This window comes from Panthera onca, chromosome E3, assembly GCF_046562875.1.
Source record: "Panthera onca isolate mPanOnc1 chromosome E3, mPanOnc1 haplotype 2, whole genome shotgun sequence".
Taxonomy (NCBI): Eukaryota; Metazoa; Chordata; class Mammalia; order Carnivora; family Felidae; genus Panthera; species Panthera onca.
Genome location: NC_138354.1, coordinates 36,893,989 through 36,920,539, shown reverse-complemented (window position 1 = coordinate 36,920,539; position 26,551 = coordinate 36,893,989). Strand labels below are relative to the sequence as shown.

The 26,551-nt window shown below is 40.0% G+C and overlaps 1 protein-coding gene across 23 annotated transcripts in view; it reads left to right on the top strand.

Moving 5' to 3' along the window:
- RBFOX1 (RNA binding fox-1 homolog 1) overlaps nucleotides 1-26,551 on the top strand; it is a 2,063,692-nt gene that overhangs the window by 613,519 nt on the left and 1,423,622 nt on the right. The window lies entirely within an intron of this gene.

Here is a 26,551-nt window from a genome sequence, read left to right as displayed (position 1 = left end):
TTAACACGCGGTTTAGAAATATCCATGAAAAATTGCTTGGTAAAATAGACTTTAAAAAATCATGCTCTCAGGTACAGCCCAGCTTATATATTACACAGTCTTTCTATTCATGCATTTTCATTCAGTGCTCAGTAATGCTCTACATCAGAATGGCAGTCATGAGGCCTAAGTGACCCACCCCCCTATGTACACATGGCAGACATTGATAATCAATTCCTTCCCCCTCATCAGATACACTTTCTTAGAATCCTCAATACATCACTGTAGGCATATATACTATCAGCCAATTGGAATTACTATGTGAAATGAAATTTATTTGCCACCCCTATTACACGGTGCCTTTTTGGCCGAGAAGAAGGATTATGCCTTCCAAAGAGGCAGGCTTATCATGAGGTATTAGCTTATTTTTCAGTTACTGTGAGAAAAGTACTTGATGGATATGAAGAAATGTCTATTCTTAAGGCATTTGGAATTAATATCCTATTTTATGAGAATAATTGGGCAGCTGGGAGTGCATCTATATCCCAGCAATTTTACATATACGTCCCTCTTACAGATGGTTGTATTGTAACATCCTTCTCTCCCCCACCAAAATTAGTCCCCTCCCTTTAAGCTCCATGAGGCAGCCAACCGAGGGCGGAGTGAAATGCTTTGTATACAATGAGAACCAAGACAATTCCCTTAGCAAAGGACATTCAGAAGCTGTGGGATATTACTGGAACTGTGTCACTTCCCAGCATGGTGCATGTGTGGAAACCTTAGAGAGAAAAGGGACTGTACCGTCCAAGACTTCCACAAGTAGAGGCTGATTTACGAAGGTCCCGAGGTCACACTGCTCTGGGAGGGAAACGTATATTTAAGATTTGAAAATGATTTTAGGTGGTACCTTACAACCATCCCTTCATGAATAATGTTTTACTTCTTTGCTTTTTGGGGGAGATGACAGGGATCCCCCCAGAATTGTTTATGTAAAACTTAGTAACTTAAATAAACTACATACAAACACCCATCACTGAAACAGTTTGTCACTAGTCTCCTGTTTCTGATCCTAGGAAACCAGGTAAAAATAATTCTGGGAGGACAAAGCACTGGGTCAGAGGGCATCTGCTTCCTTCTTTGGGACTGATGGGAGTGTTTCTCCGCTTGTAGATGGCTTAGTCTCTGTGAGATAGGGGCAAATTAGATAGATTATTGTCTCATGTTTCCTCTTCTCAGAAAAGAATTAAAAACTTGGGGCCAGTGGTTTACTGAAATTGTTTTCAAAATGATAAGAATGAATATTTTTAATCTGCCCAGAAAGTCCATAGCTTTTTATTTTTAAATCAGATTCTCAGAGGGCTGTAGCACACAAAGAAAATTAGGAGCCCGCCTTTTTAGAACAATAACTGTCACACCTATTTAACCATGACCTGATTAGGCAGGGAAAAAGAACCCTTCACTCTACCTGTTTTAACTTTGTGGTTGAATTTTGGGTACAGAGGTGATGGTGAAGGGGCAGAGAATTCAGTGGCAATGTTGAAGGGTCATGAAGCAAACTTATTTGGAGAGAGATGTATACCTCTGATTTAGCAGAGGGAATATGGTGTTTATTTGAACCGCAACCTCTGTCTTAAAATCCATTTACTGAGAAATTACCAGCCCAAAATACAGTTAATGGTGAGGTGTTAACTAAAACACCCATAAGACCCATAATAACAATGTTGTAAAGAGTGAAATTGAATACCACTCAGCAACCTTGATGATCAGATAAAATCAGAAAGTCCTTCCTGAAAATTCCAGGAATTACAGACGTGTGCATGGGTATTTGCAGGAAAACATTTGCAACACTTCTCTAAGGTTCTTGATGGCTAGACTTCTTAGTACCATGCCAATAATGGTTCACAGTAAACTCTATTGTGACCTATGTTTATTTTTCAGTACTACTCATTCGATCAACACTATTGTTGGTATCTACCAGTCATTGGTAAAAACATGAAAGTTTGTGGAATATATTTCAGTGATGCATAATGCTAATGAGATGACTTTTGTTTGGGCTTAAGTTCATGGCCCTTGGTGAAGACTCTTTTGGCCTGTATACTCATACTCAGGCCTCTTAAATCACTACTATAGGGAGTTAGGGAATATGGGAGTAGAGAACTTACCCATGGGATCTCCATTCTACAGATAGCCCCATTTCATCAGGATGGCTCTGAAAACCATATTTTCTAAGCTTTTTTTTTTATTTTGCAAATTATCAGTAGACTCGAGATACATCCACGCACGCACACACACATACGTATGTATCATATGCACGTACATTCACTTATGAGTGTTTGGACCCAAATCTGTATTTAAGTACACTGGTCACTGTGTATGTCAGTTTCCCTGTCTGCCCAATTTTAGATATCCCTGTTTAATAAAATGTAGTGGTCTTTCAAACCCTCTTCATTGGCCAACCTATTTTCAGAGAGGTCCCATTAGCTATTACCCATTTTAGGCAATCTATATATTTATGAGGCACTTAATGGGATCTTTGTGACCTGCTATTTTTTATAGGTTTTATTTATTTTTTTTGAGTTTATTTATTTTGAGAGAGAGATAAGAGAGCAAGTGGGGTAGAGACAGAGAGAGAGAGAGAGAAAGAGGGGGAGAGAGCGAATCCCAAGCAGGCCCCGTGCTGTCAGTGCAGAGCCCGATGTGGGGCTTGAACTTATGAACCATGAGATCATAACCTGGGCCCAGAACAGGAGTTGGACACTTAACCACCTGAGCCACCCAGGTGCCTCTATGACCTGCTATTTTATTAGCAAAATAAGTCCTTTTTTAAAAAAATGTTTTTTAATGTTTATTTGTTTTTGAGACACAGAAAGACAGAGCATGAATGGTGGAGGGTCAGGGAGAGAGACACAGAATCGGAGGCAGGCTCCAGGCTCCGAGCTGTCAGCACAGAGCCTGTCTCAGGGCTCGAACTCACAGACCATGAGATCCCGACCTGAGCCGAAGTTGGATGCTTAACCGACTGAGCCACCCAGGCGCGCTGCAAAATAAGTCCATTTAAATGAACCCCATTTTGTTTGCTTTAGAGCTTTGATTGTTTTACTTGGATGAGTCCTTCAGAAAAACTAAGCAAAATTATTTACTTGGGTTGCATTTTTGATTATCCTCCATATTTGAAGTCACAACCAGCAATCCCCATGGATTTGAGTGACAGTGATTTTCAATAGGCACAGATTTCACTGGATCCTTGCCAAGTGGCATCTTTGATTTTTCCGTGCATCAATTCTATATGTGGACAAGGAACATAATATCACACACCAGCCAATGTTCTCTGCTCACTTCATGCATCCTGGTTTGTGAAAAAAAAAATGCTGAATCCCACAGAAAGTTTCCACTTCCCAGACCAAGCTGTGTGCATAGCAGGGAGAAGAGACCAGATGGCCAGTGGGTTGAAATCAGTGGAGAACCAGCTGGGATGCATGAGAGGGCATTTCCTCCTCTACTTCCCTAGGAACCTGGTCAGGGCACGTCCCGGAGCTCTGAGCAGGACAAGAGACATCAATGTCAAGACCTCTGTCTGGCTCACAGGACCCTGGGACATCTCAGAGTTGGATTGGAAGCTGGCAGAAAAATCTGAGGAAACTAAAATCTGAGCTTTTAGTTTCCTGCTTGCCGAAAAAAAAAAAAATAACATGCCAGTGTGACAGAAGGTTCTAGGGTAAAATGCTGATGAACAGGAAATAACCATATTTCCCTGTATTAGCACCAGCTTGGAGACTAAAGTTCTATGATGAGGGCACATGATTTGGGTGGTTTTAGATCCCAAAGGAAGGATTTTTTTTTTCCATTTAAAGTGAAACCTTTCTTTGCTGCTGAATAATTAGGCATTTCTCAGACTGCCAGCTTCTGCCACCATGATTCCTAACCTCACATTTGACACCATGTATTCAGTTATTTTGAAGAAAACTGCACACTTTTCAAATTCACTCATTTCTTATTTTTTTAAAATGCTTTTATGGCTTTTTCTTGTTTTGGTTAATATTTTAGTTAACTGCTGCATAACAAATTAACCCAAAACATAACAGCTTTTAATTTTTTTTGATGTTTATTTATTTTTGACAGAGAGACAGATAGAGTATGAATTGGGGAGGGGCAGAGAGAGAGACACAGGATCTGAATCAGGCCCCAGGCTCCAAGCTGTCAGCACTTAGCCCCACATGGGGCTTGAACTCACAGACCACGAGATCATGACCTGAGCTGAGGTCGGACACCCAACCGACTGAGCCACCCAGGTGCCCCCAAAACATAACAGCTTTTAAAACAGTAATGGTGTAGCATCTCACGTGGTTTCTGTGGGTCAGGAATCTGGGAGCAGGCTTGCTGGGTGGATTTGACTTAGTCTTTTGTGAGATTTTCAATCCAGATGTTGGTTGGAGCTGCTATCATCTGAAGGTCCAAAACTCAGGCTTGTTAGGAAACCTTAGGTCTCTGATGGCTACTAGATGGAGACTTTAATTCCTTGCTGTGTTCGTCTCTCTGTAGAGTTGCTTATAAGGTGGATAGAGCCAATGAGAGAGAGGCCCAGTGACTTTGTTTTTGATACAGTTACCCCTATCGCTAGTATCGTGCTTTAGTGTGGTACATTTGTTACAACTGATGAACCAATATTGATCCATTTTTATTAACTAAAGTTTATAATTTACATTAAAATTCACTCTTTATGTTGCACAATTCATCGGGGTTTTGAAAAACAATTTAATTGTGGTAAGGTACCTGTGAATTTACTTTCTTCTTTTGGGGATGTACAGTTAAGTAGTATTAAGTATATTCATAGTGTCATGCACCGATCACCACCCCCCATCTCCGTAGCTCTTCTCATCTTGCAAAACTGAAACTCGCCTTCAACACTGACTCCCTATTTCCCTTGTCCCATCCCCTGGCAACCACCAGTCTACTTTCTGTTTCTGTGAGTTTTGACTACTCAAAGCACTTCACAGAATTGGAATCATACTCTATTTCTCTCTCTATGTCTGGCTTATCTCGCTTAGCAAAATATCCTCAAGGTTCATTCATGGTATAGTATGGCAGGTTTTCCTTCTCATTCATTCATTCATTCATTCATTCATTCAAAGTAGGCTCCAGCCAGGTGCCCCTCTTCCTGTTTTAAAGGCTGAATAATGTCCCATTGTATGTGTGTGCCATACTTTGCTTATTCCTTCATTCATTGGGGGACACTTCAGTTGCTTCCACATTTTAGTTATTGTGACAATTTTATTGGTTTTGACAGATGTGTAATGTTATGTATCATACACCATTATAACATCAAACAGAATAGTTCACTGCCCTAAAAATCCCTATGCTTCATTTCCTTCTCCACAGACCATGGGACATCACTGATCTCTTTACCATTTTGCCTTTTTCCAGAATATTCTATAGTTGGAAGCATACAGTATGCCACCTCGGTAGGTTTTATGACCAATCTCTGAGTCACACAGCATTATTTCTGCCTTATTCTACTTGTTAGAAGTGAGTCCAGCCTACACGTGAGAAGAGGCTAATTAAACTCCACCACTTAAAGTGGGAAAGAACAAGAAATCTGTGGACATATTTTAAACTACCACAGTGAGGAAGATGAGACAGGAAATGCTGGCATTGATTGAACATCTGCTGTGTGTTGGGCACCATGCACAGTATTGTTATGCACCATCCATTTAACCCTTAGACTCGCACCATGAGGTTGCTGTCACATTTATCTCCATTTTTCAGATGTTAGAGCTGTGGCTTTCCCATGTCACACATCTTGTAGGTGGCAAACCCAGGACTCAGAGTTGGGTCTGTCTGAAACCAAAGCCTACATTTTGAAATTATGTTGCTTCCTCTTAGTCTAGGGGGAAATCTAGGTCAAAGGCTCAGAAACAGGGGGCAAAACATTATCAAAAAATGTCAGAAGATGCCAGTGGGGGACAGTGTCAGACATCTTCCAGCTGTCCCTCTAAAGACATTTCTTACTCTTATCTCCATCCTATTAGTTTCCTATGGCTGCTTCACAAATTATGGTAAACTCAGTGGCTTACAACAACAGAAAGTTATTATTTTAAAGTTTTGTAGTTCAGAAGTGCAACGCACAGTGTAGGGCTGCATTTGTGTTTAGGAGGCTCTAGGGAAGAATCCCTTTCTTTGCTTTTTCCAGTTTCTAAAAGGCTGCCCCTGGTCCTTCCTGTATCTTCTGAGGTCTTACTCTCTTCCACCTGCCTCTTCTACCTTTAAGAATTCTTGTGATTGCCCTGAGCCAACCCAGACAATTCAGAAGAAATCTCCCTGTCTTAAAGTCAGCTGATTAGCAACTTTAATCCAATAAGCAAACTTAATTCCATAATTTACAAATGTAATCTACAGGTATCCACACATTCTTGGGTTTAGGAGGTAGACATCTTTGGAGGGGGCCAGTATTCTATCTACCATGTACACCTGCTCTTTTCCCAGGAAGCTGATATGTAAGGACTATATGCATGGCTCCTTTGTCCTTGGATTTTCATTGGAATTCTGCTTATAGGGAGTTTGGCAAGAGGTTAGAGGGAGGACACAGAGTGAGGGTACAGGATTTATTGTTCTGGTGCCCTTCCTGAATGGCAGGGAGTATCCTTCCAATACAAGTCACTGCTCTTCCTCACTAAGCAGTCTCCTTTCCTTCCAGAGACCCCTGATTGTTCCTTCCCCTCACCCCCTTTGGCCTAGGGATGGTAACAGCCATGCTGCTACTAATTTGAGGCTGCTGCACATCCTGTTTGGTTTTCCTACACTCTGCCTACACCTTTGAAAATAGTACCTCTGTAAGTAAAATCTCCTTAAATAATCCAAATTTGAGTATGCCATCTGTTTCCTATGGAGAACTTGACTGATATAGCGACTAAGGATATTCATATTTAAAGTAAAAAAAAAAATTTAAATTAGGGCAAGCTGAATCTTCTAAAGCATGATACTTAACCCATTGACAGAGATGTTGACGTAGAGCCAGAATCCTGGGGTGGCTTGTTGTTTTCAGAAACCAAGTAAAATTTCCATGTGGAGGCAATGCTTTCTGACTACTTAACCAATAACTTCATATGATGTTGAATGTTCTCATTTTGAGTCTCTCCTGGTGTCTGTGTTACAAAAGGTAATGAGCTCAAGAGTCTCCCCAAATTGTGGTGGGCTATCATCCTTGTCTTAGAAGACCTGATTCAACTTTACAAGAGAAAATTCATTGTTCTTAGAATCCAAACGATTCCACAGGTGAGCTAATGAGCTAATTACAGATAGCGGTTTGAAAACATTGGCATTCCACAAGTAAACAGCATCTGCCTTTGATTAAGGTGTGAAATTTTAAAAAGGTGTGAAGTTATGGGTAATATCTGAAGATGTTCATGTGCTTCAGGTGGTTTCCTCTTTTTTGTTTGTTTTGTTTAGTTGTAGAGGAAATATAATGAAATGCCTTTATATCTGTGTTCCTATGAGGACTGTGAAAACTAAGTAACACATCCCAGGATACTCCCTTGGTGTGATAATCAATCCTAAGTTGCTTTTCCCTTCTGAAGCATAGCCTAGTCCTTTATCCACAGAGCTAGGGCTTTGTCACTATTCCCTCATGTTTTTGTATCATTGTTTTAGCTTTGGAGTAGTAGTTCCCTCTGCATACATATACACATAGTTTGCAAAATTCTGAGATGGTTGTCTATATGCTAGATCAGTGGTTCTAACTATTGATCGGACATTAGGATATGTAGGAGAGTACCAATGATGCCCAGGCCATGGCCCCAGAGACTCTAATTTAATTGTCTGGAATGGGGCTTCTAATAAGCAGCCAAGGTTCAGACCAGTGGAACTAAAGCAAGGCTTTTCAAATTTTAATGGGCATGCACATCACCCGAGAATCTTGTTCAAATAAAGATGCAGATTCAGCAAGTCTGAGGTGGGGCCTGAGATTCTGAAATTATAAACTCCCAAGTGATCCTGGTGCTGCTGATCCTTGGAACACACTTTGGGCAGTATGGAGATAGAGGCTTTGGGTGATTCCTGAGAACTTCTTAGGATGGCTGAACGTTAATGTGTGGGTCTTAGGGGACTTGAATCAAGGCTCAGAGACTTCTCTAAGCAGCAGGAAATTATAGTTTAATCTGAGTTTCAAGGTTATAGATTTAGTGGAATTATTGGTGGGAAAACACAGCAAGTCTCTGCACATGCATCAATTCATTCATTCATTCATTCAGTGAATATGTATTGGGCACCTACTTACTGTAAAGTAGGGATATTTTAGTCATTGAAGATAGATCATTGACAAAGAGAAATAAGGTTCTTGCCCTTGTGTATTCCAATGAAGGGAGCAGAAGGAGATAGTAAGTAAATATGAGTCAATAAGAAAGATAAAGATGGTGATATGGACTGTGAAGAAAATAGTACATGATGTATTAGGGAGTTATCCTAGATTGAGAGTGTGGGTATGGAGTTTAATTTGCTATAATTTGCTATGGACAGGACTGTCTGGAAGTTCCTCTGAAGAGATGACATTTTGGCTAATACATGAATGATGTAAATAAGGCATATGAAGACCTAAGGAATACCAGTACAGGGAAAGGGAAGAACCAGGGCAAAGAATCTGAGGTTGGAAAGAGATTGATTTACTGAGGAAAGGGGATTAGTGTTTCCTTGTTATAATGAATGAGGGGATGAGTTATGTGGGGAGGTGGGGATAGGACAGATCATACAGGGGATTGCACACTGTGATAAGGACTGAGTTTTTCCCAAAGCACCAAGGGAAGAAACCATTTCATAGTTTTAAGCAAGGAAGAGATATATTCTGCTTTATGTGTTAAATAATTTGAGATGAAGGTGTCAAAAGATACAGGGAAACCAGTTAGTAGACTTTTAGAGAAATGTAAATAGAGATGATATAATTTGGTGGTAACACTAACAGATGGAGGGATGAAGGGAAGGGAGGAAGCACGGGTGACTCCTAGCAATAGGGTAAATGGTAGTGATTTGAAGATGGAGACTAGGAGAAGAACCAATTTATAGGGCACGTCAAGATTCAAGAGCCCCATTTTGGACAAGTTTGAGATGCTTATGAAACTTTCAAGTGTAGGTTCAAGAACATAGTTTATAACCAAGTCTGCAGCTTTTAGGCAGGGAATAAGTCAAGTCTAAACATGGAATTTTGGTGGGGGGCTATCCACACCTCATTAGTTAAAAGTCATTTCCATGAATTTTTAAGGAGAGAGAATGTAGCTTGAGAAGAGTTGACGTCTAGGAAATATCATGGTTCTGTAGAAAGACTGACCCAGGTTTAGGGAGGAAGACTTTGGGTCCTTCCTGAAATCTATCTTGGCCTGTGCTCCCCAACCTCAGCCTCAAGGTAGCCTTTGCAGTGATTTCAATAATAACTGGTGTGTAAGCTTTCAGTAAACATTATTTCCCAGACATGGGACATCTGGCTAAAGCCAGTGTAATCTGAAATGATGTTGGCTCTGTCTAGATGTCTATCTCAGAGGGACAAATTGTGAGGAAACAAACATTATGTTGGATTATTATGGAGGGTAAGAGAAATAAGCTTATTGGTTCCTTGGCCAGATGTCTAAGTATATGGTAAATGGAATTAATGGATGTTGGGGAAGAGAAACACATGTGCAGTGCTGGCGTCCTTTCAGCAAAGCCAGGCAGGGTTGCTGATGAAGGCCCTCCACTGCTGGAAATGGAGTTGAAGACATATTCTTGGACCCAAGGCGGAAACACAGAGGACGCATTATCATATGGAATGATTACTTGGCTAATGAGCCTTCAGGGGCAGGAAAATTGACTGCAAAACAGATTAAACCAGCACCTGACATTCTAATGTTCTTTATAAACAAGTGATTATGTCCGTGTGTGTGCGTGTGTGTGCATTTGTATGTGTGTTCTTTTGTATGAGCCCCCTTTTTTTTAACCAACCCCATAAAAAATATTCAGAATTAGATTGACCAGCTCCCCCTTCCCCCTGATTCGTGGGCATGATACCATGTCTGAGGATGTGATTCAGCTTTTAGATATATCTTTTCTCTGTGGCTGTTCTTGGCAGATGATGAAAGATGAAATTTCTCTGAAAAGCTCATCCCTTTGAATTGTGTTCCTGAGGAAAGAGGCCAGATGCCACATGACCAAAGCTTTAGAAAACTCTAGGATTTTTGGTGATGGACATGCAAAGCCTGGCTGTCTTCCATCTGAAACAAGGACAGAAGCAGCACACAGACAGAAACACAGAGAAAGAAAGGCAGTTAGGGGATAAATTCCTCACAGATGCCATTATTTAATCCCAAAATGGAATGGTTTAGGGTGAGTGAATTCACCTTCTGTGGAGCCTTGTAAGAGTAGGGAGATACTTAGCTTTGACATCAATTGCCATAGCAATGTTTCATGTATTGAATATTGGTTGTGTTCAGATTGTGTTTTAAGGGTTTTGCATCTGTTATCTTACTTAACTCCACAATAACCACAGAAGGGCAGGGTGTAACTATTGCTGTCTTTATTTTATACATAAATATGTAAATGTCTTAGAGACAAAGCAGTTTTCCTTGGGTTTCACAGCCAGTAAATATTGGAGTCTTTCAAGGGAATGCAGGTGGTTATACTCAGAGCTCCTTTTGCTGTGAGGTAGAGGACGATGCTTCCTTAGTAAAGAGTGAGAAGACCATGCTATGTGAAAACAAAGTCCAAGGTCTTTGTAGGATTTTACAATAGTTTTAATTTAAATACAGCCATTTATATTAATGTTAGTATGGGCCAGGAATTTTACCATAAAATTGCCTTGTAGAATCATGGGGCACCTGACTGGCTCAGTCAGAAGATGATGTGGCTCTCGATCTTGGGGTTGTGAGTTTGAGCCCTACATTGAGTGTAGAGATTACATAAATTAATAAAAACTTAAAAACATTGCCATATAGAATCTGATTTAATCCTTATATCAGTATCATGGGATAGGTATTGTTATTTTTATTTTACGTCTGAGGAAGTTGGCTCAGGAAAACTACTTGGCCAAGGTCAGGCAGGTACATTTGGTTGAGCTGGGATCTCTGTCCTCTGTTACTCACGCCTTTACACGATATTCCGTGTTGCATTAATGTAAGTGGAGAGTTCTTTATTTGACTCTCCAAAATCCAGTGGCATGTCTAGCCCGAGTTCTCACTGAATTTTTGGAAACTACAATATAAGTATGGAGTATAACTTATAGTAAAATTTCCTTCTAGATATCAGAGTCCTTTCTAATGATCAGAGCCTCTGAATTAGTTCTAGCCTGTAATGCTTGTTTCTCTTTAAGAATGGCTCATTTTTGCCAGATACCAGTAACCTACCAAATTGCGATTTCTTCTGTTCTGCTGAAATTTCATTACTTAATGCTCTTGGTAATAATACTGGACACACATTTCTGGATTAAAGTATGTGCCTTCTCAGATGATGCACCCTGGAAAGGTTATTATTAATAAAGGTAGCATTAAAACACCACAAATAACTCTGTAACCTTGCTTGGGCTTAATAAATTCCCTACAGAAAATTATTTGCAGTAAACTCTTAAAATTCAGCTCACTTTTAATATACTGTGGCCTTTAGTGACCCTTATCATTCATTACATGCCAGTGACCTTTCCGAAGTTGAGAAGGGTAGTTGCAACAGCTTTTGGGTATTAATACTATAAGAGGTAGATATGGTTTTCATTCTTTGCTATTGATAATTAATTCATGTACTTTAAAGGCATTGCATTATTTCTCCTATGACACAGTCTGTGATGGTTTCATAAGGGCATGGAATATAAATGGTTATCTTGGCTAAAGTGGGTTTCCATCATTTTTAGACACTGTGTTCTACAGCAATACTTAGATGGGGGCTAGGGTTGAAGGATGCCAGGCTGGAGGATATACTTGATCATCGCCATCTTACATCATCTTCTGTGGATATTTTTTAAGAGATAATTTTTATTATGTAAAACTTAGAGCATATACAAAAGCAGAGAGGATAACATAAAGAACCACCGAATAGCCATCTCTCAGATTCGGTAATTATCAAGGTATAGCTAATGTTCCATCTATGCCCTTGATCACTCTCCCTCCTCAGGCTCATGTTACTTTGAAGCAAATACCAGACATCCTATCATTGTTTCCATAAATACTTCAGTTTATGTTTCTAAAGGACAAAAAGGCTTTTGCTTTTCTGTTAATTTTAACTTCAGTAATTTAAGTTTTGCTGTAGTAAGAACACTTAACATGAGATCTCCCCTTTTAACAAAGTTTTAAAGTGTACAAAACAGCATTGCTAGCTATAGGTACACTGTGGTACAGCAGATCTCTAGAACTTACTTGCCTTGCTTAACTAAAATTTCATACCCATTGAATAGCTACATCCCATTTCACCCTCCCCCAGCCCCTGACAGTCACCATTTTACTCTGTTTCTATGAGTTTGACTATTTTTTTATTTTATTTTTTTTCAATGTTTGTTTATTTTTGAGAATGGGTGGGGAGGGAAAGGGAGACACAGAATCTGAAGCAGGCTGCAGGCTCTGAGTCATCAGCACAGAGCCCAATGTGGGGCTAGAACCCATGAATTGTGAGATCATGACCAGAGCCGAAGACAGAGGCTTAACCAACTGAGCCACCCAGGTGCCCCAAGTTTGACTATTTTTAGATCCTTCAAGTAAGTGCAATCATGAAATATTTGTCCTTCTCTGGCATATTTTACATAGCATAAACTTCTCCAGGTTCATCCATGCTGGCACATATGGCAATAATTCCCTCTTTTTAAGACTGGATAGTATTCCATTGTGTGTGTATACTGCATTGTCTTTATCCATTTATTCATCAATAGATATTTGGGTTATTTCTGTATCTTGGCTATTGTGAATAGTGCTGTAGTAAACATGGGAGTGCAGATACCTCTTTGAGATCCTGATTACAATTTTTGGGGATAAACACCCAGAAGTGGGATCTCTGGATAATATGGCAGTTCTGTTTTTAATTTTTTGAAGAACTGGCATACTATTTTCAATAGTGGCCACACAGGCTTGCATTTCCCCCCCAACAGTGCTTTGCCAACACTTACCTTTTGTTTCTGTTTTTGTGTTTTTTATAATACCCACACCTCACACTTGTTACAAGTCTTTTTCTAACATAACCATAATGCCTACTGAAAATTCACAGTGATTCCTTAAAATAATCAATTATTAAATCATTAATTATTGAATTTTCTCACAAGTATTATTATTTAATAGTTTATTCAAAACAGGATCTAGATAGGTTACATCCATTGTGTTTGGGTGATGTATCTTAAAAAGGCTCGCTCATTCAGTCTGTTTTAAGGATCATTTAATCAATCTGCACGCATCATTTTTGTTTGTATTTACAGTTTCCTTTGTGGTGGTTGTTGACTTTGTTGAAGAAAACAGATTGTTGTTCATACAACATTTCCCACATTCTGGTGTTGACCGATTGCATTCCTGTGGTGTAGTTTCCCATACTCCTTTGTCCTTTGTATATCTTTTCAATTGGTAGATGTTTCCAAAGTCTTCATGAGATACAAGTTCAATTTTTTCTGTAGTTTGTTCTTCCAAGAAGAGGCTTATAATATAAAATTGTCTCTTTTTGTGATGCTATAGCCATTGATGCTCAGTATCTAGGTTGATTAATTCTTCAGGGATTGTAGAAGGATGGTATTCTAATTTTATCTTTCCTTCTTCATGGATTTACTGGAATACTTCTTAAGAAGAATTCCCCCCTATACTGTTAGGATCTTCAAGGGTACAGCTTATTTAAGAAATACAAGAAAAAATATTTGATTTCCCTTTTTTGTTTTTAAATTATTCAATTGGTTAATTTGCATACTTCAGTGGTGCCGTGTATTTTTTTAGTATTAGGGTAAACTCAAGGATTGAAGTTACTGTATTTACTGATGCTCAGATTACTTGATCTTTGACCAGTGGGAGCCTCTTCAAGCTGCCTTGTGAGTTTTTTTGTTTGACTGACTCAGCTCGTCTTTGTCTTTCTTGCTGTCATGTATGACAGGATATTCCAGATTTATTTTGCCCATGTCTTACCTCAGACCTGGAGTGATCCATTTCCCCAAGGAGTTCTGGTCCCTAGTAGTATTTCAGGATCATAATCTAGGTACTAGGGTTGTGCTCTGGGTCTTTCTTTTAATTTTTTTTAATGTTTGTTTATTTTGGGGAGAGAGGCGGGGGGAGGGAGAGAAAAAAAGCACACAGGAGTAGGGGAGGAGCAGAGAGAGAGGGAGACACAGATCTGAAGCAGGCTCCAGGCTCTGAGCTGTCATATACAGCCCCACACGGGGCTCAAACCCACAAACTGCAAGATCATGACTTGAGCCGAAGTCAGACATTTAATTGACTGAGCCACCCAGGTGTCCCTCCTCTCGGTCTTTAAAAATCCCATCTTTTCTTCCCCAAATGACCATCTTCTGTTATCTTCATCTTGATTGACAGCCCCTGCATCTATGCAGGTCCTCAGGAACAAACTTCAGAGGTACCTTTTATTCCTCCTCTCTGCCTGCACCCTCCTCCCTCCCCACTTCCACTGACATTGTCAGACCTCTATTCCCTCACTTGGACTGACAAGTTTGACCCCTAACAAATGACTAGAACTCTGGTCTTTCTCTTATCTAGTTGAGTCTCTACTAGAGCATCCAAATCTCTTTTATGCAAAACAAAACAGAAAAATAAAACAAAACCCAAACTATTCTTGCCATGCCCTTGCTCAAAATCCTTCTATGACTCCCAGCTGCTTGTAAAACCAACGCCACACTCTAGCATAACATTCAGTCTATTCCAGCTCTTTTGTTTGTAATGTTTGTTTATTTTTGAGAGAGAGAGAGAGAGACAGAGACACCATGAGTGGGTGAGGGGCAGAGAGACAAGGGGACAGAGGATCTGAAGTGGGCTCTGCACTGACAGCAGTGAGCCCAGTGTGGGGCTTGACCTCACAAATTGTGAAATCATGACCTAAGCTGAAGTTGGACACTTCACTGACTGAGCCACCCAGGCATCCTTTTCTTTATAGTATATACTTAATATGTAAATAATATATACATTTATGAATATATGTTATTTATGAATATATGTTATTTATGAATATATATATTATTAATATATATGTATGTTATTAATATATACATATATGAATAATATTATAATTCCACAATTATAACAGTGGCTGACATGTTTTGAGCTCTTACTATGTCCGAAGCAGTGGTATAAACTTATCCCCTACTCTCAGGTTCCCTGTGTTTCCTATGTGGCTGACCTATTCCATTTTTGAGAGTTAATACAATGTGTTCCAGGTCAAAGGAGGACTCAGATGGAGTCTGTTGCTGAATGGTAAATACCGTATTGGCATCTTGCCCATCTTTCATATTGGCTGTATATAAGTGCAAACTGGAGGAAAGAATAATGATTTCCTCATTGTTTGTTTCTAATCAGTCAGCGGGTGCCTGGGTGACTTAGTTGGTGGAGCATCAGCCTCTTGATTTTGGCTCAGGTCCTCATCCCAGAGTGGTGGGATCCACGCCAAGTGGGGAGCCTACTTGGGATTCTTTCTCTCTTTCCCTGTCTCTCCCTTTCTTTCTCCCCCTCTGCCCCTCTCCTGTATTCATGCTGTCTCTCTAAAATAAAATAAATGCACACACACACAACAAAAAACAACCAGTCAGTATAATGAAACGTCTTGTTCACATCTTGAACTGCCATTTGCCCTTGAAGCTTATGTTTCTGAGCATGAAACTCACAGATTTGCATGAATCTTCACGTACAATTTGTCAGTTGGACATTATGCTGCTCTTGTCCATTGGCTACTATTTCACATGTAGCCATTGGCTACCATTGGCTACTATTTTAAATTTTTGATTTTTCATAAATATTTGCAAGTGTAGCCTATAGAATCATGTGTCATAGATGGCTGTTCTTTGGCAGGGAACTGTTTGGGGATGATGTTTCATATGGAATCTTTGTGGGGCTCAAAAACTTATCCTACACATCATTTATGTTATTTGAGCATGAGTAAAGGCTTTCTAACTGTCCAGCTGAATCTTTAAGAAGCATTTATTGTTGTTTCATTTAAAGTGAGCTTTCTATTTATTGTGCTTTCAGTGCATTTATGTTGACTAATGCCTGCTAATTTCTGAGGAAACAGAATTGAATGAGGCATGGATCCTACTCTTGCAGGAGTTTGTAGCCTGGGAAGGGAGAGAGACAGTAATGGAAGAGAGAAACAGTGGTGATTAGGAGGGGTGATGGCTCTAGGAGAAAGATAAGACAGCACAAGGATGACAGAATTAGAGAGAAGCCAAGGTGAATGGAGCCCAGCGAGATGTGTGGAATTTTAGTTTATTGTAGAAAACTTGGAAAACACAGGAAAGCACCCAGATGAGCATCCCTCAGAGCCCCATAACCCAAATTGCTCTGGACAGTTTGTTTGATACTTGATTTTCCCAATACTCTATTGGTGCACCCTTAGGTTTTTTTCTTCCTTATATTATGAATTATCACCCTAACTTTGTTAGCTACTTGGTGATAATTTATTTCATTGCTTTGCCCTCACTGAAGGTTCCTGGAACAAAGTGGGCAATTTTGGCTATGCTAGCCAAATGGTAAATCTAAGTAGGGCCAGTTGGCTGCCAGAAAAGATTTGTGTCACCTACATCTTGTCTTTAGGTAAGCTCTCCAAGGTTTCCAATCTCTCATTGACCTTTTAATCTAAGGGTTTGCATTTTCTGGACAAAGTAATTGTGTGGGGTGTAGGGATGAGGCAAGGAGGTATGAGATTGACTTACTGAGGGTGTGGAAAACAGTATGGAGGTTCCTCAAAAAATTAGGAATAGAAATAACCAGGGATGGCTCACTCAGTTAAGTGTCTGACTTTGGCTCAGGTCATAATCTCACAGTTTGTGAGTTTGAGCCCTGCACTGGGCTCTGCACTGACAGCTCAGAGCCTAAAGACTGCTTCCCTCGCTCTCTGCCCCTAACCCTCTTATGTTCTGTTTCTGTCAAACATAAAGTAAACATAAAAGAAATGAAAAAAAAAAAGAGGGGTGCCTGGGTGGCTCAGTCGGTAAAGCGTCCGACTTCCACTCAGGTTATGATCTCGCGGTTTGTGAGTTCGAGCCCCGCGTCGGGCTCTGTGCTGACAGCTCAGAGCCTGGAGCCTGCTTCAGATTCTGTGTCTCCCCCTGTCTCTGTCCCTCCCATGCTCATGTTCTGTCTGTCTCTCAATAATAAATGTTTAAAAAAAGAAGAAGAAAAAAAATACCACATGATCAAGTAATCCAACTACTGGATATTTACCCAGATAAAACAAAAACACTGATTTGAAAAGATAAATGCACCTCTGTGTTTATTGTAGCATTATTTATAATAGCCCAAATAGGGAGGAAACCCAAGTGCTCATGGATAGACGAATCAATAGAGAAGATGTGAGATACAGACACACGATGGAATATTAGCCATAAAAAAGAATGAAACCTTGCCATTTGCAACAATGTGGTTGGATCTGGAAGGTATCATGCTAAGTGAAATAAGACACAGAAAGGCAAATGCCATATGATTGCACTTACATGTGGAATCTAAGAAACAAAACAAACAAAACCAGACTCTTAAATACAGAGAATAAATGTGGTTGCCAGAGGGGCAGGGCTAGGGGGAATGGGCAAAAAAGGTGAAGGGGATTAAGAGGTACAACCTTCCAGTTATAAAAGAAATAATTCATGGGGATGAAAAGTACAGCCTAGGGAATATAGTCAATAATATTGTCATAACATTGTATAGTGACCGTTGAAAACTGCGCTTCCTATAGTGAGCATTGTGTAACGTATAGATTCATTGAATCATCGTTGTACACCTGATGCTAACATTGTCAACTATATTTCAGTAATAAAAAAATTAAAATCCTAAAGTAAATTTAAAAAAATGAGTACTGCATCATTTATGAAAGAAATTAAAAAAAAAAAAAGCCTGTGTTGGAGTCCAGTGAGCAAAGGATTCGAAACTTGAATAAATCAGCAAATAGCCTCCTTGATTTTTTTTCTTTTTCTCTATTTCTCCTCCTCCCTCCCTCCCTTATCTCCTGTTTCTCCCTCTTTTATGGCCTCTCTCACTCTCTCCCTTCCTCCCCCCCTTTATTTTCTCCCCTTGATCCCTTTTGTCTGTCCCTCCGTAACCCATTTGTATTTGCGTAAAGGTCACTGTTGAGATGCCATTGGGACATCTCAAGAAAAGAAAAACAAAATCTTGTGATTCGTCTCTGCAGGGAATTGCTGGGCAGTCCTGCTATACTTCTTTTCCTCCTACATCCCAACTCTTAGAACTGTCACCAGGAGAGGAGACTGGCATAGTTGTTGACCATATCCGTGAAAATGATCATTTACCACCTATGGGTGCAGGTCTTGGTTGTGGGAAGCATCAGGAATACCTAAAGAAGGTGGTCTCTGAGAGATACATCATGAAATCACATCTCCAGCTAGCTTATTGATGATTAATATAGATCACCAGTGATAAATACTTGTGACAGTGGCTGGACTCATCTCATGAAGAATTAAGATATTTTTTAGACCCCCAAAATGCATGCAGCAAGAACAAAGACCAAGTACAGACTAGGAACCAAAGTACTGATGTGGCATTCAATTCAACTGCTGTTTTATGATACCATTCCTCTGGAGAGAAAAGTAAGTTTGTGTTTGTAAATGCCCTGGTGACAAGAATCTCTTTTTTCCTGGAGAAAGAGATCCGTGTATAACTGAGTTTTCTCAGAGAACACAAGGGGTGGGGGGGGGGGCAATAAATCAAGTGAGTTTTTTATGATCCCTATAAGCAAAAACATACTTCAGTTGTGATGGATTGTGATAGAGAGTAAATGAGGTTGCATGGAGGCTATGTACTAATGTTGATACTTATAGTGCTTAAATATATTGCCTGCCTCCTCTAAATACAGCTCATTCGTTGGTTTTCTGTGATGCAGGAAATATCAGAATAATGAGCTGTTTTTCCCCCTGTCTTCATACTTTAATATCATGCAACTGTTTATTAATAAGCTCCAACCCCCAAAGGATTTTTCTAATCCTATTCTAATATCAGACTAAATTTAATAAGATCCATTCTTCTCCCTATTGCATATGCCTCATTCATTCATTTATTCAACTAATATTTATTGAGAGTCTCCTATGGTGACAGGCACTGGGCTGGGCTTGGGGAATAAAATGTTGAAACAAAACAGTCTTGGTCTGTGCCTGCAAAAGGGGACAGACCAAAAGGGAAAAAAAAAAACAAAAAAAAAAAAAACAAAGACTCTGAGCCAAGAATGTAACCAGGCATTTAAGGGCATATATAGCTTCCCTAATTTAATAACTTCAAGATTTGGGGAAAGATCAGAGTTTAGAATATTTGAAAAAAAAATGGAAGGATTGTCTCCTAGGACTGTAGAGGGGAAATGTCTTGTAGTTTTCTCATTTTGTCAAGCCCCCTTGGCCTTGTTGAAATTTTACGATGGTTTGCCGTGTTCCTTTGAGGCAAACGTAACTTTATTCAGGTTACCAGAAGTAGGCAACTGCTCAGTTGAATTCCTGATGCAGGATAAGATGTCTTGCTGATGGGGAGGTCAAAGAGGAGGGAAAATCTTTAGAGGGAATGAAAGCCTGAAGCCTTCACTTCAGACAAAGGCCTGACCCAGGCTTTTCACACTTGAAAGGATGCCAGATTTCAAAGGGGGCAGTGCCAGAGGAGCTAAAGGCAGACGTATGGGAAGGCTTATGAAAAGAGGGATTTTGTTTGAAGTGAGTTGGAGGACTTGATGAGTTTGAGGGTGGAATAGAAAGATGGACGTGCATTCTTCTTAATCACAGAAATTCTTGCTAAAATAATTTTCTATCAGGAATATGAGTGTTTATGGGTTTTCATTGTCCCTCGCTCCTCCTGGGCCTGGATGTGCCAGAGACCAGCCTTTGTCAGCTTCTTGCACCACTTAGAACTCTGTCTTAGACGGTGCTGTTGTGTATGTTGGTTAAGACCTCAAAAGGTCCGTCGTCATGAACAGTTATGGAGTCCTTGATGGCACCAAGGCAGCATTGTCCAGAAAATACTGAGATCAGTTTTGCGTGTGTGTCCATTTGTTAGTCCATCTATCATTAATGTTAATATCAAGGGCCACAGCATTGTTTTGCGTGATCACTTTTCCTCAGTGTTCCCGTCAGTAAGACTGGAACAGCTCTTTCAGACTCTAACGAGGGAACCAAGGAAGATAATGACTAGAAACAAGGAAGAAGTAATTGGACGTCACATCTTTGCGAAAGCAAACAACACATGTTCTACAAATTGTTGTGCCGCTTTGGCTTTTCATACTCTTTATAAAAGTCATAATTTGCACATACGGGGTCAGGATTTTGGCAGAAGGGAGTGTGAAAGGGGTGCATAAATCATCTGGGCATAGAATGAAGGTTTACATTTGCCCCTGGAGTCCAGATGCCTTTTAGAAAACAAGGTGGCTATAAACAAAACAAAAGGCGAGTAAATCCTGATTTCTGAAAGAGAATCTTCACTAAACAGTGGAAGTTATGAACAGGAATTAAACCTGAAGCACTGAAAAGGGATGCATGGCACATATAATAATGACTTCCTCTTGTCCAGGGTACTGGGATATGGTGATTCCTATGGAGAAAGCCTGATTCAAATCTCTTTTCTCTTATTTGATTCTTTTTAATGTTCTATTTACTCTGCACTTTTTAAAAGTTTGTATCTTTAAGAGAAGATGAATGCTTTAAAAGAGATCTATTCCAAGTTCATGTTTGCTGTGGGGAGGAGAGTTTGTGTTTAAATTGGTTCTCTGGGTAAATAGATATATTTTTGACATGGGAGGTTATTCAAACTGAGCATCTCTCCGTTTTATGTATTATGTTTTTTCTCTCTTCTCTCTACGATGTTTTACTTTTAGAATCTGAAACAGGGCCTTGGCCATCTGTTTATCTATTTCAGCCAAATTCACCATTCAGATAATGTACATTTCACAACTTAAGCCCACTTAGAGATCACTTTTCACCACTTAAAGAGTATTTAGCCGTGATTCCAGGAATAGAAAGTGTATCCTGAGACCCATAATGACTTGATGGGAGAATAAAGGATCATTTGTTATTCAGCAAGTATAAAATTATAACAACTTCCCTTTATGTTTACAGATGAAGGACATTCTGGCTCTTGGAAGGGGGAAAGAGTCTCGACTCTATTTGTTGATTTTCCCACTCTATTTGTTGTCTTGGAAACAGATATAGGACACAGTATTTAAAGAAATAGATAATTGGCACCATTTGGACCTAAAATTAGGATTAGGGATTTTTACACAAAACAAGAATGGAAAACATTTTACTTATTAATTGGGAGGAATAAGCTTGTAGCTACTGCATATTGAATTTTGGCTCTTAAATTCTTAGCCACAGTTTGGCTAAGAGGATGTGTGCCTTTTCTTCATCTGTAAGATGGTGGGTGATAATAACAACAGATACCTCATAGTATTGGCATGAGAATTACGTGAGCTACTAAATGTAAAACACTTAGAACAATGCCTAGGACACACGAATGTTCCAGAAGTGTTAGGTGTTATTTTAGGCTATTATTATGCCATGGGGTAAAGTTCGCTGCAATAATCTTATGAGACCTGCTCTCCTCATAATGCTTTAGCTTGACCTTTTGCAAAGTATCTCTTCAAATTCAATCTCTAAATTAGCAGCTCTTTGATACTTTGATGCTTGTTTCATGCCTTGCTTATGGTGTTGTAAACAAATCCTCCATGTGTCTTTGTTGCAAGGCAATACAGAATCAGCATCAATGTTACTGATCATGTGCCTGCAAGTACCTTAAACCCACTCTTATTATCTTAAGATAAGAAAAGATCCTGGAAAGATTCAGAACTGTTTTCTAGAACCTGAGGGCATAGAGTTTAATCATAGAGCCCAAAGGGGAGATAATTCACTCAGTTACTCATGAAGAGCTGAAAACAGAAGAATCTGTAAGAGCTGGGTCATACTATCTTTTCAGGGCTACGTGGCATCTATACTTTTTCATCTTCTTTCTGCAGATTTTGCCCCTGCGTATGGCACTTGAACAAGCATGGCTACCCTGAGTCTCATCCTGCTTTGCCACAGGACTGATAAAAGTTAATGTATTCATTTAAAGTTACTGAGGATAGGAGCGCCTGGGTGGCTCAGTTTGTCGAGTATCCGACTTCCGCTTGGGTCATGATCTCATGGTTCGAGCCCCACGTCGGGCTCTGTGCTCACAGCTCAGAGCCTGGAGCCTGCTTCAGATTCTGTGTATCCCTCTCTCTGCCCCTCCCCTGCTAGTGCTCTGTTTCTGTGTCTGAAAAAATAAAAATGATTAAAAAAAAAAATGTAAAGTTAATGAAGATAGAAACTTGTTGGCCTGACCCTTTCCAGAAGTCACCCCTAGTGCAACCTACTGGAGTAGAGAAGTGGGGTCACGGTGCCTAATTTACCTCAGGGAGGGGAGAGATAGAAAGGTAGGTTCTAGGAGAAGGACTTTTAGAAGGGTGGGACCCACTACACTGTTACAAATTCAATGATAGGTTAAGAAACTGGTATGCCAAGTTTCCAAACATGTTTGCTCAAATAATCAGACTATATTGACCTTGTTCTTCATCATGGCAGAGGATGGAACTGAACTCAATGGGTGTAAGTGACTGGGGGTTAGGTTTCAAGTCCCAAGGAAGGAATTTCTAAGAATATAAAATTCATACATATTTGTATATAAGTTGCAGATGAATCTCCCTCTCTCTATATAGAGAGATACTATATATCCATATCTATAGATTATCTCTATATCTGTCTGTAAAGAGATGTATCTCTATATCTACCATCTGTCTATTGAAAGAGATTTGATTATGGTGGCTGGCAAGCCTGAAATTTATAGGGTAGACTGTCAGGCTGGAAACTTAGATAGGAACTGATGTTATAGTCTTGAGGCTGAAATATGTAGGTCTTCAGGTTGGAAACTTAGACCTAATATCTATGTTATAGTCTTTTTTTATTAAAAAAAAACTTTTATTCATGTTTGTTTACTTTTGAGAGAGAGAGAGAAAGATAATGTGTATGCAAGCAGAGAAGCGGCAGAGAAGAGAGGGAGACACAGAATCTGAAACAGGCTCCAGGCTCTGAGTTGTCAGCCCAAAACCTGACCTGGGGCTCGAACTCATGAACTGTGGGATCATGACCTGAGCCAAAATTGGATGCTTAACCGACTGAACCACCCAGGCGCCCCTGTTACAGTCTTGATGTAGAATTTCTTCTCCAGGAGAACTCTCCTTGCTCTTAAGGCCTTCAACTGATTGGGTGAGGCCCACCACATCCTGGCAGTCAACTGATTATAGATGTTAACCACATCTACAAAATACCTTCACACAACCGTTTCAGTTATTTATTTTTTAATGTTTATTTGTTTCTGAGAGAGAAAGAGAGAGAGAAAGCACATGTGCAAGTAGGGAAGGGGCAAAGAGAGGGAGACAGAAGATCTGAAGCTGGCTCTGCGCTGACAGCAGAGAGCCTGATGAGGAGCTTGTACTCATGAACCACAAGATCATGACCTGAGCCAGAGTCAGATACCTAACTGACTGAGCCCCCCAGGCGCCCCCCCCCCCCACAGCAACCATTTTAGACTGGGCACCATAGCCTAGCCAAGCTGGCACAAAAAATTAACCACCACACCATTGTACACCATCTTGATGAGGCTGAGCTCTTGGGAGTGGCAAAAGGACAATCAACGTAGAGGCTTCCACATTTACCACCTGAAATGCCAAGTCTCTAGGAGAAGAAGTTTCAGTTGAGTCTCCCAGGCTCAATTTAGGGTTTCTAATCTGGAGCATGTTTCTGGAAGAGAAATGGCAGACATATGACTTGTGCAGTATTCCATCATTAGGGTCTGCCTGTCTGTCCATCTGTCTCTCTTTCTGATATCCTACATCCTTATTTATTTTTCAACCAGTATCTTCCTCCCTAATCACATGTCTCCTAATGGCTGCCACTCTGAGTGCTCTGTAATTCCTCCCTGCCCTGGGGCTCTCAAGACTACCTTTTACTCCAGTATTGTTATCGTCATTTGTTTTATTTTCAAGGGTGGTATTCATTACAGTGCCATCAACATGAGGAGAGGGGGCTTGTCACCAGGGCAACCAGAAGCACAGCATGTGCCTTGCCTCCTTAGTGGATGTCTCCTTCCCTCTTGGATGGATTCCAACTGTGTCTTTGATTCATCCATGTATGTGGTCACTAGAATGGAGACACTTGACAGCCTTCTCATCCTTAACTTGCCTGGCTTTATACAGCTCACTGGCCAAGACCTGCTCTCTAAAATCCACCAGTTTATTACCCATTATATCTGTATGCACAGCACATAACATTTCTAAGCATACTTAACCACATGGCTATACCTTAATAAACATTCTAATCTCTAGCCCTCTAACATTTTATTTGTTTATTACATATCCTAATGCATGTCCCTGCTCTAGTATGATACATTTTTCTCCTGATCAATGCTACCTGTTAATAATGAGCTCATCATCACTGAAGGTACCCAGGTACAAGATTATCTGTCTCTCCCCAGGATTTTATAAAGGCTATTGCAATATGGAGGAGATTAGGATAGATGACCTATAAATTTTTTAAAAATCTTAAGCTTTAGCTTTATTTCATATCTATAACTTTCCCCCACACGTATAATTTTAGATAGGGTAGATCTCTAAAAATGAAGACATCTGGAACATTCCAAATGTAAGCATCAATACAACATGTCTACAGGTAGTTTTTCATATCCTTCTATCTCCACAAAATTACTCAGAATTTATGAATAATTTTATTAAATTTACTTTTGGCTGTATACTTGATAAAGTGGGACTGTAAGGGGACAATCTAATAAAAAATCCATTCCTCTATTTTCTGCTCTGTAAGAATACATACACTATTAGGATTTATGTGTACGTTTTGGTGGAACATACTCCTAGATTTTGCCCTTGATCAGTCATTTCCAAACCTGACATTATATTTGAAACACACACACACACATCTCTGAGCCCACAACATGGAGAATCTGAGTCAACCGGTCTGGAGTAAAGCCCAATATCTGTAATTTTAAAAATAAAAAATAAAAACCCCACCCAGATGATTGTTATGGATGCCTAGGCAGGTCTGGGAACTGCCATGCATGATCTGTTTTCCTAGTTCTAGGGGACATACTTCTTAACGTGGGCTGTCTGTTCCCTATACTGGCTTCCCTTGTGGTCCTAGATTGCTTTCGAGCCTCTACTATGTGCATCCTGCTTTCACCTTCTCTTCTTCACCCTTAATTAGTCATTGATGTGTGCTTAACCTGCTCAGAAATCGTCAGAGGTTTATCAGCAGCTTCAGAAGTAAATTCTCATCCTTGAGATGGGCATTCAAGAACCTCCAAGTCTTCATTTCTCTTTATTTGGAAGATGATATAATAAGCTAGAAGACCTGGCTCTGAATACTGGCTCCTTCTCTATAAGACCTACTAAGTTTCAGGCAATGTCATTTCATGTAATGCTTATAAGAACCCTATGAGATGGATATCTCTGTTTTACAGATGAGAAAACTCAGGCTCAGTTGGTTGAAGTAATTCACTTAATTACTTAAGTAGAGAATAATTGGGGTCTGGATTTTATCTCATGTCTGTCTGAGATCAGGGTTTCTCCAGTTTGATGTGCTGCCTCTCAATGTCGGCAAAAGGATTCTTAATCCTGGTAATTTGGAAAGTGTCTTAGGTATGAAATATGTTTCCTATTGCTTCACTTCAAAATTAAGAAGTGTAATGGAGACATGGTAGTTGTGAGGGTGACTGGAAAGTAATAATTAAAAAACATTACAATTCTACGACTGCAGAACATCAGCTATTGTTGAAAATGTAGACATCGGGAGGGAAAAGGCATTTGTTCAAATACACCGCTGCTGAATTAGATGCTTTTGGGAAATAGGACTGCATACAAGGTGGTTTATTCAGTGTTTTTTTACATTGTTGGTACATGGTTGAGGAATGGATGCCTTTTTAATATGCTATTCTAAAAATGTAAATAGAAGATGTGATTTTAGACAGTACGGACTCATTATGTCAGACTTTAGATTCTCTGGATAGCCAACTGCAAAGGGCAGGTAAGTTTCCAGAAATAGATGAGGGTTTGGCCAGAAATGGCTGTGGGTGCACTGTGCCAAGCATTGGCCTTTGCCAGGTGCCTGCCGTGATGTCAAGGATACAAGCTGAAGCTAGCCATATGGTTCTTGGAGTGTCTCTGCCCATTCCACACTCCTCTCAGAGTTGGAGACACAGGCTTTTCTTTATCTGCAGGAGAAGGTAATTGCTTTAGACTTAACAGGCTGAGCTTGACCCTTGAGTCGCCATCACGCTGCATTATAAAATGGAGCATCAGCGGTGGTTCTCCTGGTGGTTAGGGAGAAGGAGAGGGGAGGGAGGGAGGGTGGTGCCTGAGCTATCAACATGGCACAGTTTAAATG